The sequence below is a fragment of the Dermacentor albipictus genome, chromosome 1 (assembly GCF_038994185.2).
Source record: "Dermacentor albipictus isolate Rhodes 1998 colony chromosome 1, USDA_Dalb.pri_finalv2, whole genome shotgun sequence".
NCBI lineage: Eukaryota > Metazoa > Arthropoda > Arachnida > Ixodida > Ixodidae > Dermacentor > Dermacentor albipictus.
In genome coordinates, this window is record NC_091821.1 from 200,973,087 (window position 1) to 200,992,358 (window position 19,272).

General features: G+C 43.4%; 2 long non-coding RNA genes and 1 pseudogene across 4 annotated transcripts in view; 2 read left to right on the forward strand and 1 right to left on the reverse strand.

Annotated features, from left to right (window-relative positions):
- The window catches only part of LOC135903150 (uncharacterized), a 38,764-nt gene extending 25,428 nt beyond the window's left edge, over positions 1-13,336 (reverse strand). Inside the window, exons 1-5 of one of the 3 annotated variants that reach the window (XR_011511035.1) lie at positions 13,256-13,336; positions 13,085-13,173; positions 9,097-9,129; positions 8,914-8,991; positions 8,214-8,236 (exon numbers count right to left, since the gene is read on the reverse strand). This is a non-coding gene — a long non-coding RNA (uncharacterized lncRNA). The remainder of the gene's footprint in view (positions 1-8,213; positions 8,237-8,913; positions 8,992-9,096; positions 9,130-13,084; positions 13,174-13,255) is intronic. The other 2 variants (XR_011511036.1, XR_010564734.2) reach the window with 2 other exon arrangements.
- A 973-nt stretch (positions 13,337-14,309) lies between these two features.
- LOC135903151 (uncharacterized) lies at positions 14,310-17,174 on the forward strand. The gene is made up of 2 exons (XR_010564736.1): positions 14,310-14,443; positions 16,870-17,174. It is a non-coding gene; the product is annotated as an uncharacterized lncRNA (long non-coding RNA).
- Positions 17,175-17,967: 793 nt separating this feature from the next.
- Positions 17,968-18,773, forward strand: LOC135903149 (proteasome subunit alpha type-4 pseudogene; annotated as a pseudogene).
- The last annotated feature ends 499 nt before the right edge of the window (positions 18,774-19,272 follow it).

Genomic DNA, 19,272 nt, shown 5'->3' on the forward strand with positions numbered 1-19,272 from the left:
TAATCTAGGGATAGATGCCTTCACGAAGACTTGGAGAAACTGCACAATAGAATGTTTAATATCAAATGTAATAATTATGCTGTGATAAAGTGTACACGCTGAGCTTAATGATTTAGAAAAGCTCAAGAAAAGGCTCCAGAATAGGTATGATGGATAGGCAACCTTTTATTTGGCTCTCTTCATAGTGAAGTCTAGACGCATCACCTCAGCCACACTTAGTAAAATCTGTGGGCTCGTACTGCCCATGCCTTTACTGCACAAGTTGCCTTGGTGCTCCCAGTCTTGACAGGTAACACTTAAGCACCCTCTCATGCACATGTTTGTTCCAAAGCTACAGTTGCTAACTAAAGTAACTCCCACATGCGATTCTGTAACTCTAGACCTAACTGCAAAAACGCATGCAGTACTACGAGTTTGGCATGGAGTCCACATGACATGTGCACAACTTCAAATTTCGGATAGGCAACAGATAACTGGTAACCTGTTAGAGTAACAAAATGAATGCCAAGGAAAATTCACCCAAAGCCTTAGGCAGGAAAATGAGGTGTTGTGATGAGATAAATAGCAACCACATTTGATCGACTGACTAAAAGCTGGCAGGGGTATTGCATTTGACATGATTGAAATGAGCTGCAGCATGGCATGGTAACTGTGGCAGCCTTTACAATGCCGCGCTCTCTGAATTACACTTATGTGCATCCATATGCTGTAGCGACCAACTGTTTTTATTCAAGAAAGCCAGGTTTGTGGTTCAGCACACATCATACGCTGGCAAACTCAGTGATGAGTCAACTCCCTCAGATCATCCCATGAGTCTGAGTGAGCCCAGCTGAGCAGTATTTTGGCGAGTTTGAGCCCGAGTGAGCTCGGCTGAGTATAGTATATTCTTACGAGTTCAAGTGAGCAGCTAAGTATAATTTTGGCAAGTCTAAATAGTGAGTTCTGATTATTTTGCCAACACATATATGGTCCGTGTACTTTCGAAATTCGGGTATGACACTTGCGCATAGGTTGGAAATTAAGCTTCTCGCCAAGTGACTACTGCAGAAATGATCATCGAGCTAGAGAAGAACGATACGCCTTAATGATGCAGCGTGCCGCGCTGGATCCATGTGTGCTGCGTGCCAGTGGATGGGTGCGTTTGGGAAATTAGGGGGTTTCGACCCATCCACAGATAATTTCCATTATACCTTTCTCCATAGTGTATTATTGCGATAGCAATTTTTGGACATCCTAAGCGAATTTTCGCCATCGCCCTGATGTTCGGTTTAAAGTCCAAGTGTGACAATATGTTCAGATATGTTCAGTCCAAGTGACAATATGTTCAGATATGGTTTTTGATGCACCGAAACAATCCATCGATCCTGGCGAGGTTCCTGTCATTACCACAGAAGGGGTTTTGTCGTTGCTTCGTAAAATAAATATTCGGAAAGGTCATGGTCTTGATGGCATTCCAAATGCTTTTTTAAAGCGTTATGCCGACCATATCTTGGAGCATCTTGCTAAAATTTTCACTTTATCTCTGCAAACCAGTGAGTTACCTAAGGATTGGAGGAAGGCTCGTGTTGTACCGATCTATAAAAAAGGGGATAAGCTACTCGTGACTAATTACCGACCGGTATCAATTATTTCTACATCCTGCAAACTCCTAGAGCACATCGTGGCCCGCTTTATAAATGACTTTTTAAAGGACAAAGACATCCTACCACCTTTTCAGCATGGTTTCAGGAAGGGCATGTCAACCACTACTCAACTAATTACGACGGTTCATGACTTTCTCAGCGTACTGGATAACTCAGGACAGATCGATGTTCTTTTTCTTGATATGGCGAAAGCTTTTGATAAGGTACCGCATTCAAAGCTTCTTTATAAATTGCAGTTGATTGGTCTTCCGCTGTATCTTGTAGAATGGGTCAGAGCATACTTAAGTGGTAGAACGCAGTCTGTTGATGTGAATGGCACCCTTTCTGAATCGCTTGCAGTTACTTCCGGTGTTCCGCAAGGTAGTGTGTTGGGACCTCTGCTGTTTTTAATATATATAAATGATTTAGTAAATGTAATTCCGAGGTCAGTGTCAGTAAAATTGTTCGCAGATGACTGCGTTGTATATAAAGAAATAACATCAATAGAAGACCATAAATTGCTCCAAGAATCTTTGCTTAAAATATGTCACTGGTGTGAAGAATGGAACATGGATTTAAACATTGATAAAAGTGTACTTCTCCGAGTTACGCGAAAAAGAAATATTAGCTGTTACCAATACTGCCTCCACAACAGTCACATTAGAGAGGTCTCACAGTATAAATACCTAGGAATAACTCTTAACAACCGATTAACCTGGGGCACTCATATTTCTGAGATCTGTTCAACTGCATTCTCGAAGCTCTGTTTCTTGAGACGAAAATTAAAACATACTCCTAGCCATATTAAGCTCTTGGCTTATAAAACTTTCATCAAGTCCAAACTTGAATACTCGTCCGTAATTTGGGACCCCCACACTAAGAAAGACATCTATCAATTAGAGCTCATTCAGAGAAAGGCAGTACGTTTTGTTTTTCATAAATACAGAAGGTCAGACTCCCCAACACAACTTATGAAGGACAATAATATCCCGTTGCTTAGTACACGTAGAAAACTTAGCCGCGTTTCTTTCCTTCATAAAATTTTGGCAGGAAAGCTTAGCATTGCTCCCCCCTCATTCCTCAGGCACTCCACAACTCGAAGGACCCGACATTATAGCGAACACGCATTACAGCCTATATTTGCTAAAACAAACTCATTTAAGCGCAGTTTTTTTCCTCAAACAATAGCTGATTGGAACGCGCTTCCTGAATCAATTTTTCGCTCTCCTGACGTAGAACAGGCCCTTCAAACTTTATTTCTTCAATAGAAAGTAAACAGTTTCAATGTTCATTGTTTTAATTTCTGCTCTGTCATTGTTAATTTTTGATTCTCTTGTATGTTACATGCAATGTAATCTTTTTTTTTTGCATATGTGTGCTGTTATGATTTGTGTTTTCATGCCGCTCCTGCTTGGGCTGATCTGGCCTGCAGTATTGTGAAATAAATAAATAAAATAAATAAAATTATAGTGCCCATTGCATCTCACATGCTGGGGTTAATTGCGAATGAAAGGGTGCAAGGGTGAGCCGAGAAGGATGGCAGCTTTATGCGCGCTGTCCACGTCCTGTGATCAAGCGCGCGCTAGGGTAGGAGAGCGCGCCACGTCTCTTGCCCGGCCGTGCCCGTGCATATGGCTGTCCGCGCGCAGCAGAGTGCATATACACGGCCCGCGCGTGCCACATATTTTTAAAAGTAATTTGCGGCCGGTGTAAAGGCAGCAAGCCAACGTGGCTGCTGGTTTCACGAGTGTTGGAAGTAGCGTTATCTAAGTTTTGGACGAAACTTAGAGAACAGTGACTTAAAACAGTGACTTCCTTAGAGGGGCCAAAATTTTGGGGCGCATGAGTGGCACGTATAGTAGAATGCAGTGTTCCATTGTAAAAAAAATTTTTGATGTAACAAAGTAGAGTGCTGAGTGTTACGTCTTTGTTACATCAAGGTTCAACAAAAATTGAGCACTTGAAATCAGCACTGGACGCATATGCAACTCCTTACTCCACACTGAAAACATTTGAGAAAACATTTTTTTTAAATACTCTGTATTATACAAATACACATTTGTATCAATCCCTACCTGCAGATATTCCTCAGGTTTAGCCTAATTATGTGCTGCCTACTTAACTTACTGACGCAGCACACGTATCATTGCGAAATTTGCTTTTAGAAAAAGCATTCAGTTATTGAATTTTGCGAACAGAAAAAAAAAATTGCAACTTCCAATATAGCGCGCTTCCTAGGCTATTAAATAGCTACAATGTTCAAGGAACGTACTGTTTCCATGAGTGGTTTACTCATGCAGTAAGATGTACTGCTCCTACACCTTGTAATAAAAAGCATATGCATCGACACATAGCAGCTGATATTCTTGCTTATTTTCTCATCACATAGGTAGATGGGGCACATGAACCCATATGCTCACACAAATCAACGTGACCAACTACTGCGGAGACATGGCAACGAATTCTTTGTTTACCTTGTACACCACAAGTGCGAGGTTTACGCATTCATTTGACTTCATGAAACCCTATTCATACTACAGGCTTTACGGCAATGCTTGCATGCAGTGCGGTGAAGCGCTCGACAAAACTGCACATATTATATGGTCTGTTTGATATTAACTCGAGATGCAAACGTTTGTGCAGGCAGGCAATGTTTCCATTCACGCAGCGCACCAAAAGAGCGTGGTATATGCATTGATCTGGTTTCATGACATCGTACTTTTGCCACTAGCTTTACGGCAGTGCTTGTGTATAGTGCTGCGAAGCACGACGGAACTGCACGTTATTATACGGTGTGCTCGAAATCCACTCGAGATACAAATGTTTGTGCAGGCAGGAAACGAACGATTTAATTCACATAGCACAACACAAGAGCGCGCTCTATGCAGTCCTTTGATTTAATAAAACTCTATTTCTGCCGCAGGCTTCACAGCAATGTTTGTGTAGAGGGCTGTGAAGCTAGACACAGCTATAACAACATCCCACGGTACACCCGATTTTTACCGAGTTTGTTTTAAAGGGCCCCTCACAGGCTACATAACAAATTTTGGTTATACGCTGAAAGTTGTGATGTGCCCTCTAAGAAGTGTTCTACCGCAAGAATTTTTCAAATTGGTTCATTAACAGCAGAGAGAGAATGATTGAAATGCCGCGAACACATGATTTCAGGAGGCGAGCGTCGCCGCCTATATAAACACTCTCTCGACTTTTCCCGTTTCGCCTGTGTAAGCGAATTTCCTTCAGTGCGTTCTCCCATACCGGAGCCGAGGGGTAGCGCGGCGGGTATACCCTGCCGTCTTTTTTTTTTTTCACCGTCAACGGCACACTTCCGGTGACGGTGTCGCGCGAGCTGTTACGCTTCTCTCGTTTTCTGTAGCGGACGATAATGCGCGCTCTACACGAGAACACGTGATTAGCGGTATAAGTCAGTGCCCCAGCACTAAGGGAAACGCGGGAGGATGAAAGAGCATGATCGCAATGCTGGAACACAGTAGACAATGACGTATAGTTTCGTTCTCTGCGCGCGTGCAAACATCGGAAAAAGGAGACGAAACGGAAATTCATCTCTCTTGCTAGAGTGCCAAGTAAAACAAGAGCACCCAGACATTCGGGTTGTATTTTTCATTATTTCTCTAAATTTTAATTAGTCCACTGAAGCAACAGATTCAACAAATAACTGATGCTGCCTTGAATCTAAGTCACGTGTCACTCTGAATGACATCACAGCACAGCCTGTGCTCCTCCTATGCAGCAGCAAAGTTAGGGGCATTCATCTGCTTGCTGCTGCGATAACATTATGACACTTGAACTCAGAGGTACGATTTTTGTTGTGTGAGGTTATAGATAGCCAGTAGACTACTTGTCTGATGTTAAATGCTATGACCCACTGGCAACCCACAATGCACTCAATGAAAACGTTTTTATGCTGTGTGCAGCGTGACTCACCAGTGACCCACACGCAAGAATTCTCGCTCTTGTGTTGCCATCTGAGGTTTGAAATTGCAACTAATATATCTTTTCATTGCATTGGACATGGGGTGGCATGTTTGTTTCGGAGTGGAGTGGCGGCACATTTCTCAGGTGGGTTTCTTGCAAACTTTTCGCCGCAGTTCTTGAAATACGTGCCGTTGGAATAAGTATCTGCATTTTTCTTGCTACTCCCAAACTTTTCAGCGAGTCTAATAGATAGATCCTCATGCCCCTTATGGATGAAAAAAAGAAAGAACAATGCAGAGGAAATAAATAAACTTAGTTTTGGGCCAGAAGAATGCACCAGCAACTTCGCGATCACCAGCGGATGACCCAAGTGCTTCAGTGTCAGATGTTCAGCAGTGGACAGACAGTGAAATCAGTGACAAAGACAGTGTTTACGAACCATCACAGACCTCAGCCAGCATGTCGAATGGAGAGTCAGACCTGACTGACGATTCTGAGGTGAATGATTCAGGATACGATGCTCTCATTTCTTTCAGCCCATCTCTAGAGAAATGGACACCAGCAACAACCACTTCGCCTAGTGTGACACCGCACTCTAGGCCGCCCAATATCATTCAGTTGCCATCTAGCCGTTATGCCCCATCTTTATGTTCACTGTTTATTACGGATGACATTTGGCAAATGATGGTCAATGAAACAAACAGGTTCACACAAGTGTTGAAGTCAACTACTCCTAAATCTAAATCACGGTTGAAAAATTGGACGGAAACCAATGCCAAAGAAATTAAAGCATTTATTCGAATACTGATTTGTATTGGTCTCCTCTGTCTTCCTACTCCCAAATCTAAATCAAAGTTGAAAAATTGGATGGAAACCAATCTCCAACAAACGAAAGCATTTGTTGGAATACCAATTTGTATTAATCTCGTCCATCTTCCTTTCTGAGTCACTACTGGGCAAAAAGTAACCTGTATGGTGTTGAACTCATTCGTTAAAATATGAGCCGTGACCGCCTTTTCCCTACTTTTGAGGTTCCGGCATTTCGCGGACAATTAACTGGTTGCAGAGTTGCAGGATCATGTCTTTAAGATCCATCCTCTGGTAGAGAAATTTGAACAAAAATTTTTGCCACTGTGCTTGAGCCGGGAAAGGAGGTTGTGATAGATGAAACAATAGCGCCATGGCGTGGCAGACTTTCATTCTTACAGAGTCAGGCTGTTTAAGGCATGTACCAAAGACGGTTACAGGCTAAAGGTTGATGTATATGCCGGAAAGTGTGAATGAACAGTTGGCATCGGACACGCCGAAGATGTATGCTTGAAACTCCTGCAAAATTACAAGGAAGTCGTGTGCCCGCTGTACAAAGACAACTTCTACATGAGCTTGCCGCTCACTCTTCACCTTCTAAAGGAAGACACTTTCATTTGTGGCACAGTTTGCTCAGTGAGGAAAGGGCTGCCAAAAGATCTCACTGAAGTAAAGGTTGCAAATGGCAGTGTTACCGGACTTCAGTCCAAAAATGGAGTGAAGGCACTGAAGTGGATGGACAAGAGGCCTGTTCTGATACTCACATCTGTCGCCAAATATGAAGCAACTTTGGTGGACAGTGGGAAGCAAACAAGGGACGGCGCACCAATCATGAAACATCAGGCCGGTCTCGATCACAATGCAGCAAAAAAGGGTGTCGACTATAGTGACCAAATGACGTTATATCACAACTGCCTTAGAAAAGGACTCAAGTGGTACAGAAAGGTAGCTGTTGAGTTGCTTGTTGGAAGTGCCATCATAAATGCATGGAACATTTGTGGCATGCTTGAAGGAAACTCTACGCCAATTATAAAATTTCAAGATGAACTGGCTCATTCACTGTTCGGCCCTCGTCAAGACAACATTGAAGAAACTCGTGGGAGGAGTGTCCACATGCTAAGAAAAACTGGCACATCAGTACACGACACTCAGTGGCACTGCACTGGCTGCTATGCGGCCAACAGTACCAGCAGTAGCCCAAACACTACGGTGAGAGTGAGAAAAGTGACCACTTTCTGTGGATAACGCCCTGGCAAGCCATTCATCTGTTTGTTGTGCTTTAATTCTAAGCACAAGTAACCTGAGAAGCAAGCTAGCTTCAACTGTAAAATGAGTAGGATGAAAACTTGAAAACATGGCTAACGTTCATACTAACATTTAGCCTTTCTCTAACTAATAAATATTTCTAACACAGGAACTGACCTCTTGTCTTTTTTAATGGCAAGCACTTTGTAGTTCAACATAGGTTTCCAGCATCTTGAATCCATTGAGGGGCTACAGAATGTATTAAAGAAAGATAAAAATGCATAATGTTGTGCTGAATGTGATCAAGACACATGTACAAGAAACTATAGTTATTAGTTCGATGAGGACAGTAATGTGCTTTAGCAAGTTAGAAATTTGTTACCAACTTGCCCACATTCACATCTTAACAGATTTAACAATGTTTCCACTACAAGGAGAACGTTGATCTACAGTGCTTTTATCATCCTGAAGAAGGTTGGTGTTCCTATTATAACACGTGTACTTAAGAAGCTTAATTTCTCAGGATTTCATGTTGTTTTACTTGACATAATAAGCTTGCGAGGCTTACAGATTACGTGCTCATATCTCAACGTAAACACTTACTTCCTTTTCAATGATTTTCATTTCTGTAAAAGCACAGTAAATTTCGTCAGACGAGAAGTGCAAATGCATTTTTTATTCTTTCATACTTGGTGCTTGCTATTATACAACTTACTTATATTACAACTTGCTTGTTTAGAAAACTCATAAAAAACACTTCCCCCACCTTTTTTTTTCTTTTTTTACTTTCCATTGACTCTGACTTTCATTATGTTAATAAACTTCAGAAGAGCTCGCTCATAGGCTAGTTTGTACACACTGCTAAGAATGAAAAAATGGAGAGAAAACGGGACAAGAAAGAAAGGCCTACAGAATGTTGATTTGTGCGCGGAAATTTATATCAAGGGGGGGGGGTGCTGGACCAGGGAAGCTAAGAAGCCGCCACAACAAACTAGGGGAGCTAGGTGAATGGCTTCGATGTCCACACAGAAACATAAATATAGGAATGTTAGAGAATGCTGTGTCATTTAACAACCCCGTGAATGTTGAAAAGTGCGACAGTGATATGCTGAAAAGAGTTTCAGAGAGCTCCAGGGAGTGGGGAGGTGGATACGGTAAGGGGGCTAGGGTGGTGACGTGCATTAAGGGCATCAAGAATGAAGTTAAGTGAAAAATTATGGAACATAGGGGGATTGTCTCATCACTGCTCGATTGCTCAACACCAGATGGCCGTGGCCAGTTGCCTTAGCTGCGATTCACCTACCCTGTCATAGCATGTGCTGTGCTTGGTGCTCTGCAGTCTTTAGAATAGCCAGGTGTCAGGGAAGCATGCCCATAATGCCTGCAATTAAGTAATAGGCGACTTGCAAAATAGTGCCCGCTCTCTTCCATACAGAGCCATGGCTGAACCACTCACTAGCAAATCTGGTAAGAAAATAACACTGACCTCCACTGTTACTTGGGCTGCAACAAGTCTGGGCTGCAAACAAGAAGACACAAGACAGAGCGCTGTCATGTTTTTAGCACAGTTCGCTTTCCTAAGTAATGTACCAACTAGGTCATAATATACATTATATAAATACATCAATTTGTAAACAAAATGTTATTTTTAAAAACAGCACAAGGATGATAGCATAATTTTAAGCATAGTGGCTGCATGCCTTAGCAATGAAAAACTTTTGTCAGAAGTTAAGCAAAGTTGTTTTGGCAACGTAAAAATGTGCATCCTCATTGCTAAAGCATTCCTGTCCAGGGAGTGCTAGGAGTTTGTCTTGGTGTGATGTAAAACCCTCCACACATTTATATAGTGCGAGAGAGAGAGGTGATGGGGGAGTGGTAGTGGCCAGTGGGGAATCCTTCCCTGAAATAAATTTCTGGCTACGTCATTGAATGTCTGCAATGCCTTGTAGTAGCAATAGGTCTTGGATGGAAACACTATAGATGATACCAGTGAACCTATTGAGCCTATTCCTGTTTAGTGAGGTGATGGATGTTTTCCCAAAGAATTATAGAAACTGTACAATGCAATATTTTGTACCACCTGTAATAATTATGCTGTAAGAAAACAGAAAGGCTGAGCTTAAATGTTGTAGGAAATCTCTTAGGAGGCTCGAGGATAGGTAAAGATGACTAGCTCCCGTATTCTCCACTCAACACTCCACCTGGATTCAAATGCACAGCAGCCCCGCTCCTTGACAGAGGCGGTTGCTTAGCTTTAATTAAACTTTATGTCAATTACTGTGAAACACAGTGTCGTCTTCAGTCGAGGGGTGGCACTGCGCTCAGCTCAGTGGAATGAAGCTTCCAGTCATAGATGGTTTCAGAATACAGGGTAAGTGACCTCACATTTTACTCTCTTCGTCGTGAAGTCTAGACACCGAAGCCTCGGTTTGAACAACTAATGCTTTAAGCGCTCTCTCATGCATATGTTTGCTTTAAGGCAGAGTCAGCTTACTATTTCCTGCTTCTGTCACATGCAAATGACACAAAAATATCTCAATAAAATGATTGTGATTTAAGTGGTACACACTCTCTGCAAGGTGATTAAATGCTTGTAATAAAAGAAGCACTACTCATGTGCTGGTCAGCATCTGCAGCAATATGTTCACCAAGATATTTTTTTTTGTCTGAATGTATTCGATATTGTTGCAATTTTAAGAGGTTTTGCAGCTAACATGTAGCTGTTTACCTGTGCCTCGAGAACATACAGCTTTAGGTGAGAGGAGCGCTATATTGCATGATACTAAGGAACATTTTTAGACTGCTTGTTTTATTTTTGTGTGAAAAACAATTGTGAAGGTTTTAATTGCAAAGTAATACAGTAGGTGTTGGCAACGCGAACAAGCCATGCAAAGTGTATGCATTAGAAATGAACTATCCAGATGAGGGCCCCCCACCCCACTGATATATTTCAATGCTATAATATAAAATGCTGACATTTAACACATATGGTGACTAAAAAAAAGGATAACTAAAGCAAGAGCAGCATTAATAAAACAACAATATCAACTGCAAAATTTATATAATTTGTCTCAAAACATTTATCTTCGCAAAGACTGTGGCCTCACACACTGTGGGCACCTTTGCCAACAACCTTCACATTTCACTAGTGCCAATTCTATATTCTAGCTTGATTCTAGCTTCTAGCTCAACTGCAATGTTTTGAACGTCAGGGCATGTGCAAGTGAAAATTAGTTTGTGATGGCCATGTGGATCTGTTTCTCTGCCTGAATAATAGGGAGAGGAGGGCAATATAATTGCCTTGAGAACTATTAAGCAGAAGCATGGTGGATGAGGAGGAGTGACCGGGATAAAACATTTCAGGAGTTCAATGTAGCAAGGATACAGGAGTAATATGATTAACTTCGCAAGAATATGAGGCCATTATAACACTAAGGGAAACAGACTGGCCCATCACAATGAATTTTCAGATACTATAACTGATCTAGAACACCTTGCACGGCTGCTGTAATTAGGAAAGAAAAATGTAGCATTGTCTTAAAAAGCCTGCTTTTTTATTTGTTTACTCTGCTATGCCACTGTACACATTATTACAACTACTTTTTTTTTCTTTTGGAACAGAAAGTCACCATATGCCTGGAGGTTTTAGATCACATTCTTGGTGTGCTCCCGATATATGAACAGTTCGAAAACATTAACATTGTTGCTTGGTTTATTGCCCAAGTAGACCGGCACGTAACAACTGACTAAGGAAGCAGGCGTGTGAATATGCAAACCCTGTATCCAATCAACCCCTATATCAATCAATTTTGTACAATTAGACCTCCATATATTGAACTTTATAGTAACAAACCGTTTTACTTTGCATAACTTATTTGGTGTGCATATAGAAATCTTCAATTTATTGAATTCTGTTTATCTGCGATTTCAATTTACTGAAATCATAAATTCTTATAAAATTTAAATGAGGATATGTGTTGCATTTGAACTGTAAATTCTATGGACGTACAAGAGTTTTGCGGGAGTAAAGCTTCACGATTTCCTTCCCAAGTTTATTCGACTTAAGGACAAAATTCTGCAGCAAAGTTATAAAACGACCACAGGTGACAAGCAGCTGAATGCGAGGTATCTGGTACAGGCCGACGGGGGAAAACTTACACATCACAATAGCACACATTCAGGCGAGTATGTAAACAGGCGAACTAAGCAGGGAACAAAAACAATACAGCACTGCTTTCATTGGTCCCGAATGATCAGAGTTTCGTCAGAGTTGGTGCAAGCACGCATCCGCAGATAAAACGGGCTCCCACCATGCACTGCCCAATACTTCGAGCGCTGACGCCTACACGACTACCGGGGGAGGTTATAGCCCTTGTTTCTGCTCTGATCGTATTGGCCTCGAGCTCCACCACTGGAAAAGCTGGCGCCACCATCGGCGTGACGTGCTAGGAGGGATCACGTGGACATAGCGGCCGCGTCGGCTGCTTCGGGAGCGCCGAAGCGAGCTGAAAACGAGAGTTTCAATTCCCTCCTACGCTGCGGTCCTCATTTTGTGGCGAAATTTTCCCTCTTCGAGTGTCTCCTTTACAACACTTAAAAGCACTGCAATAGGTAGTGGCTGCCTTTGAAGGCGCGCAACATGGTAGGCTGCTGCTCGGTGCCACAATGCCGGATGTACGCAACGGAGCCCGTAGTCAGCCTTATTCACACGTAGCCGCAGGACAAGCTGCGTGAAGTTTGGCTCGCGAAACATAAAACCGGCAAACATCGGCTACAACTCGGGTATGCAGCAAGCACAGACGTGAGGAAGATTTCTGCTGCGGCGCCCGGTCTGCGATGCTCTGAAAACGCGCACTGAGGCGCTCACCCCAGTCCGCTGCCCGACTAATGTCATGACGGTTTGGTCTATGAACTTGTTGATGCTATAGATACTGGCAAGTTGAGTGGAGTGGAAAGGCAGCGGTAAGAAGCACATTTAAAAAAGCATGGCATATGGTCATGTTGTGTTATGAATTAATGCATGCACTGGATTACAAAAAAGGAGCAGCGGGAAATAGCACGCTGAGAACACCGATAAACATACAGTGCGACGCAACTCGAGAAATAATATTGAAAGGTCAAAGAATTTAGAAGAAAAAAAAAAGATTGAATCGACGCGACGGCACATCACAGTCCCCGTAGGCGTCGAAGTCTCTACAATGAAGTTATTTTTGAACAGCTCTGATAACACCCATGCAACAATGGTTGCTTGTATACTGTCAAATGCTCATATTCTGCGGCCTAAAGCTCATGGCACGGTGAAAAAAACGCGCACGCGTAGAAAGCGAAACAGTGCGCGGACAAGCATCCAGACGCGCCGGTCGCTGGGAATCTGCGCGATCGCTGCATTGAGGCTTCGTTCTATTACGCTCCATTTAGTTATACAAACACTATAAGAACATATTTCACATAGCTTGCTCTCAGCGTTTACCTACCTTTCACGCAAGAAGCCGGTTCGGGAGACTACATCGCGGTGACCGCGCGCAGTGGCGTTCACTGTACGTATTCGGTAAAGAGACAGCGTCTGTAAACGATTGTGTGCTTTCAGTTTGCCCAATATTATTATTTAGAGAGTAAAAAACTTATCTCGTTTCGAAAGTACTCACAGAAATGTCCGGGAGAGCTCGCGCGTGGTGTTTTCAGTGAGCGCTGACAGCAAAACCTATGAGAAGCGCGCCGCCTGATCCCTCATACTACGCCAGCGAGGCGCTTCCGCTAGATGGCGACTCCGTAACTCCTCGCCGCCAATAGTGTTCGAATGATGTCGCGACACATCCCCAGAACATCACAAAATACCGTTTGCACATGTACTAACCAGCCAACAAACTAACCACGGCAGCGAAGACCACGTAAATCGAAAATACAACGCAGAAACACCAAAAGGTTTCACCATAGAGAAAGGTTACACCCTGTATCACAGTCGCTCACAAGAAATCCAAGAAATGTCCAAAGCGCACTACCACCGCCTGTTAAAACTCCAGCGGGAGCCAAGCCAAATCAGTATTAGTTGGCTATTTGGGTGAACGCAACGCACCCGTTCGAACCACCGGGTACGCGCAACGCCGGCCCATTTTGGAGCACTCTATTAAAGCCAAAGTGACAACTAATACAACTCTCCCAAAGTAACAAGGTAATACTGTTACGTCAATGTGCGCTGGGTTTGAGCGGATCATGGAGGACTGGGAGAGTGAGATCATACCCGGCCAGCCAGGCTACGTGCCGCGTGCTGCACATGCTGCACCTGTCATTCCAATCGACCATTGGAATGAGTCGCTCTGAGCGCCGACGAGCAACTTAAGCAGCACCACCTGGCCAACATGATCGCGTTGTTGAGCCGAATAAGTTCCACGGTGGCGGCGTCAACATTCCAGGCGTGTCTGGGCAAGCAACTGCAGCCTCCACTCCACAGCCGCGGCCACGTCTCGGTTGCTGCACCACAGGGCAGCGCAGTCGCAGCGGCATGGCCACGCCGCCAGGACACCAGGATTTGATGCGAGTGGTCGGGAGCGTGGAGAACACAATATTCTAGGCGTGTCTTGGCAGGGAACCGCTGCCTCCACTCCACAGCCACGGCGACATTTCGGTTGCACCACAGGGCAGCGCAGGCGCAGCGGCATGGCCACGCCACCAGGATACCAGGTGGCGCTCACCCCGGAGGGACTCGACGTTACCTACAAGTCCTTGCAGAACTGCTTGGTACACCTCTGCTGGAGGCCGCGGTGAAAGTGTGCTGCGGCTGCAAGATGCCGACCGGGCCGTTTCGTGGTCCTCCCGCTTTTAGCTACGTTTATGCAGTAAATAAGTCTTTCAGTTTAATAAGTCTTTCACTTTAATGTCTTTTCTGGCTTATCAGGCCTTCTCACACAGTAAGTGAGAAGGCCTGATAAGCTCTGATATTGTTAAGGGCAATTCACTAATACAGCTGAACTTATTTTCTCTTGAGTATCCAGTTAACACGTCATGCCAATGCCTCGCCTCCTCCACTCCTTGGTTTTGTGACAGCTGTCTGTTCTGCACCAATACTAACCGCAATGTCCAAGGGGTATCCTGCTAAATGCTATCACATTAAAAGAAAAATTCTGGATCTGGCCTAAAACAAACTATTGGGTCATGGCGGCCGGACAAAATTAGGCAGATAGCTGTGTGAGCACAGGCCCAATTAAGTGGTGTGGCACTTCCCAACAACAGCTGAAAATAAGAAAGTTTTGTCTAATGAATTAACCTTAAGATATGGCATGATCTGTTTAGTGACATGCTCTTTACCTAATTCATAATAATCTGTCTGTAAATTGTTGGATCACCAAAAAACAGTGAAGAACTGGCCACAAGATGCTTGCCATCATTTACTAACAATGGATTTTGGGGTAGGAAATTATACTAACAACTTTTACCATTACGGCTGCACCATCATCATCAAGCTGCTCTTCACATTTCCAACAATATGTGTGCATTTAAACAGTGTGCCACCTCAGGTCACTTCAAAATCTACTAAATGAAAAGACTCATGAAGCCAAGAACACATTCTAAAGTTGAGTATATTTTCAATGTTGTGGAAAGCTGAATGAAAGATAGGAGTTACGTGATACCACGAGACACAAAAAAGAAAGGTGGAAATGCAGAGTGTGAACTTTTGTGGTAGTTAGACCTGTAGTAACATAAATAGATCATAAAGACTGAACCAAGTAAAGGACCTGTGTGACATTCTCCCAAAGAATATGCCAATGATGACTTCAACATGTGTGACCGAGCCCTAAGGTGGCGATGGTAGGGTAAAAAAGAAATAATAATTTTATTAATGAAAAATAACACACACTATGCGGAGCAAAACCGTGCAGTGGCAAACGCGTAAAAGCACCCAAAGCTATTTAGAAATGGCGCCAAAAACCGCTCCTTCTGGTATTTAAGAATTATGGATACGAGGGTTTGTTGAATGTTGTTTTCCATCAAAAAAACTTTTGCTTTATTTCATTACTAAAAAGTAATACACACTGTGCAGAGCAAAAGCCTTACAGTGGCGAGCGCGCAGGAGTTCTCAAAGCCATTTAAAGAATGGCGCCAAAAAACTGTGCCTCGTGGTATTTAAAAATGAACATGAAATGGCATTTTTCTAAAAATCACTTATTAAAAAATTTTCTAACTTTGATGCAATTTTTCTGGAAAGCTATGCTGCCGATTACGCTGAAATTTTTTGAGATTATACTGAAATCCCTTGCAAATAGTCTTAACCTAAAACTTTGAAAAACTGTTTGAGTTATAATTTTGGAAAACAAAATTGGAAAGGCTCGCTCAAAGTAGGTGAAAAGTGAGGGCAATATTTTTTTCTTGTGAGATGATTGCAGAAACCCAATTTCTTTTAGGTTCAGTTTAAAGCCACTATCACGTGGAATTATTGTGCAAAATTTCACGGTCATACTATTTTTGTTTCTGAAAAAAGGTACATTTAATGTAGCACCCCAGCCTAAAATTTGGTTCTCGGGCACAAAAAAAGAAACAAAAAAGGCTTTAGTGCAAAAAATTACATCAAATGAAGCCGATAAGCATTCTTATTCAACATGCAAGATTTCAAAATAAAATATGAAACAGTTGCTGAGATATAAAGCTGAAACGAAGATAACCCATTTAGCCTACCATACCCCCTTAACAATAACAGATTGCCACACAATACCGTCTTCACCTTTGATTTCATCTCTTTTTCAAATCAAGCACTGTCTGACAAAGTCCTATTGACAATCAAGTGTATCCAAATCATGCAATGTTTGCACAGTACACGGTGGAAAAAAATTAATTGTGGCAAAGTGTGCACATCCTTAAAGACATGGTTCGCCCATACCTCCAAACTGGCGCTCTCTCCAAGTTGATTCGCCTGAATTTTGGTGCCATAATGCCAGACAATAAATTTTGTTGACCCATGATCCATCTAAGTCTTTTGCCTTATGCTCAAACTTGTGAGCTGTTACTGTTCAGTTACCAATACTACCAGCAATTATGTTCAAGACTATTGCGCGCCGGCTCATCACATGCAGGCAAGTAAACATGCACAACTTTTCCAACCTTTTATATATTTGGTTAATGTAAATGTCACTCAAAGGAACACTTTCTTACTTGGTTTCCATTGTTATAATTGCATTAAGCCTGTTCTTTTATATGCTTCTTTCACATACCTCCATTTCGTGCACTGAAGTCCATGCTTTATTCATGCACATGATCACCCTGTTGAAAGTCGCAAACGAGCAGCAAACATTGTTGCACCCGTGGTTGGGGGACCGACGACACAAGAGAAAGAGGGAGCCGACGAACGGACGAGAGGCGCCCCACTGCTGCACGTGCCGGCCGGCGCATCTACCAACAACCTGATCCGTTCCACCGCCTTTTCGGCGAACCGCCCACTCAGTGCGAGGCGCGGGCGCCCCCAACAAGGACGAACGCCTCGGTGCGGCCACAAGAGAACGTGGACTTTGTGTTTCTTCTCCCTTTCCCTTCTCCTTTCTTCAATATCTTTTGTAAATAAACCAGTCTCGAAACGGATCCCAACGAGTGAAGTTCCTTCCTTCGAGGCTCCTGCGTGCACGGCCGATGCCGTCCACCTTAGTTAACACGCAGCGAAAGTTAGCGGAGTCGTCCAAGAGCGACAGCAATTAGAGTCAGTCCAAAGGCGCGAGCATTCATTTACACACCCACCACAATTCTTCAGTAATTTGTGCTGGTAGGTCAAACCATTACACAAGTATTGTTGCCCTTCTACAAAAATATCTTACAACATTCTTCTGCTTGAACTTTCTTTTCCAACATTTCGCACTTTCCATAACTCGCCAACATGCAGAACACTTTCTGGACAAGCTGCATTATAAGTGCACTGAAACAATCTTTTGTAACTTAGGAACAGGCTGGCATAAGTATGATTATCTTCAAGGATTTTATTCCTGAAAAAGGTTTTTTAAAAAGAACCAAATATGAACGGAGACATGAGTGCAATGTTTACTTTCCCTGTTCCTCCTCAACTCCTCTGTTGTGCTGTGCCATGCCCGTTGCTTTTTTTTTCTTCTCCTTGTGACAAATCTTTGACACTGGCATCTGACATAAGCACCTGAGGGTGACAAAGGAGCTGTGCAGGACAGGTGGGATGTGTTAAGCTTCTCCATTTACTAGAATACCTGGAAGGGTGTGCATGCATGTGCAAGCTTGTGCTCATGAGTAATTCGTGGCCACAAATGATTGCCCAATGGCTGGCATCTATGGGCCGTCACGAGCCTGCTGTAGCATCATCACTGACATTGCATAAGGCAGGGAAAACAAACAATCATATGGACGTCAAGATGCCTGGGCATCTTGGCGTCCGACGGCATCTTGCTGGCCGCTGAGCGTAGGTACACGAACAAGCTACTTGACGAAGTCTTCACTGCCGAAAAGATCTACAAGCTGCACGACGACATGGCCTGCAGCATGGCCGGTATCACTTCAGACGCAAACGTGCTCACTAACGAACTGCGTCAGATCCCTCAGCGCTACCTCCTGCAGTACGGCGAGTCCATCCCTTGCGAGCGCCTTGTCACCTGGCTTTGTGACTTGAAGCAAGCTTACACACAGTATGGAGGTAAGCGTCCGTTCGTTGTCTCAATCCTGTACATGGGTTGGGACAAGCACTACGGTTACCAGCTGTACCAGTCTGACCCGAGTGGTAACTACAGCGGCTGGAAGGCGACTTGCATCGGCAACAACAGTGCTGCCGCCGTGTCCATCCTCAAGCAAGAATACAAGGAGAACGAGACCACACTAAAGGATGCCCTGGCTCTGGCCATCAAAGTCCTGAGCAAGACACTCGACATGACGAAGCTCACTGCGGACAAGCTCGAGATGGCTACTCTCACTAGAGATACGCAACGTAACAAGACGCGCGTTACCATTCTGCCTCTGTCGGAAGTTGAGAAGCTCATAAAGAAGCACGAAGAGGAGGAGGCCAAGCTGGAAGCTTCAAAGAAAGAAAAGGAGCGCGAGAAGCAGCAAGCCAGAAGCTAGGCGACTATCGTGCTCTATTTCAGTGCATGTTTGACACATTGCTATTAAATGGCCCAATTCTGGCGCTAACATGTAACCATGTGACCGTCAAGGTGCGGGTATTTCTGTGGCTGTTTCCTGTCTAGAGTTGTTGCTGCACCTGTTCAGTGACGCAGCGCTTTCTGCTTAAGGAAGCAAGCGCTGTTGCACTAATACTTTTATTGACCGATCTTGCTGGAATCGTCAGTGGTGTAGCCGAACACACTGTAGAAAGAGCGCCAGTTTTTAGTGCAACATTGAAGCATAATGTTTTTGTGAATGTAAAGCCAGTAAGGCAAGTAATGAGGTAACATCAAAAAAGTGCATAATTTAGTGAACTTACTTTACTTCGACATTAATTAAGCCGTGTTCAAAAGCTCAAAAAGGTGCTTTGAAGTAGTTTTTTGCATGTACCACTGAGTCACTTTGAGGTAATGTAAACTAACCATCTTCATTAGCAAGCCATTCCCGGATTTTGGCACGGCTGCCATTACATGTAATTAGGCAGGCAGCCTTGAAGGTAGGATGTGGTTAGAAAGTGGCACATGTCACTTCCTAACCACACTGATTATCGAAGTTGCGGGACACTCCT